The sequence below is a fragment of the Anoplolepis gracilipes genome, chromosome 13 (genome assembly GCF_047496725.1).
Source record: "Anoplolepis gracilipes chromosome 13, ASM4749672v1, whole genome shotgun sequence".
Taxonomy (NCBI): domain Eukaryota; kingdom Metazoa; phylum Arthropoda; class Insecta; order Hymenoptera; family Formicidae; genus Anoplolepis; species Anoplolepis gracilipes.
The window spans coordinates 6,739,762-6,740,294 of record NC_132982.1 but is presented as its reverse complement, the minus strand read 5'-3'; the positions used below and the strand labels follow the sequence as shown (position 1 = coordinate 6,740,294).

General features: G+C 43.9%; 1 protein-coding gene across 1 annotated transcript in view; it reads right to left on the bottom strand.

Annotated features, from left to right (window-relative positions):
- Positions 1-533, bottom strand: part of Dpr1 (defective proboscis extension response 1) — a 307,741-nt gene that overhangs the window by 190,711 nt on the left and 116,497 nt on the right. The gene's annotated exons all lie outside the window — the stretch shown is intronic.

Below are 533 nucleotides of genomic sequence, written 5' to 3'. Positions count from 1 at the left end.
CCACGAATGGATAAAATAAACATATGTTACTGCGCTAATGGAATTATATCGCGTTATTATTTAAGCTTTAATTCATTCGTCGTTCGTGATTCTATCGCTATTCTGTATAGTCAGACTCTAATCCCAGTTTCTCAATGGTTGCGTCGACCCAATTTCCATCACGCGAATTTACATGGTTCTCTGAAACCTTTCAACATTCGACGAAATTCGATCCTGTCCGTCTTTCTAGCGTGAAAAAAAAGTTCGCGTGATTCGCGCAACGTGTCGACGAATGTAGTCGTGGTGAATTATTTTCCATTTCTTTTCCCGTTGGATTGCCTGTGCGCCACGCGCGTATGGTGTTCTTTTTAAAAAAGAAATTTCCGCGTTTTTCGTAGCGTGCCGTACGCGAGATCTAATCGCGCAAATGAGATCACAAAATACGCGCGCGCATACCGGGTACATTAAACGGGAATACCTTGTGAGTTTAAGCACGCGCGCCTTCTGCCAAGAAAAATTCAGCTGGCCAGCCAAGCTCGCGATGAACAAACGGA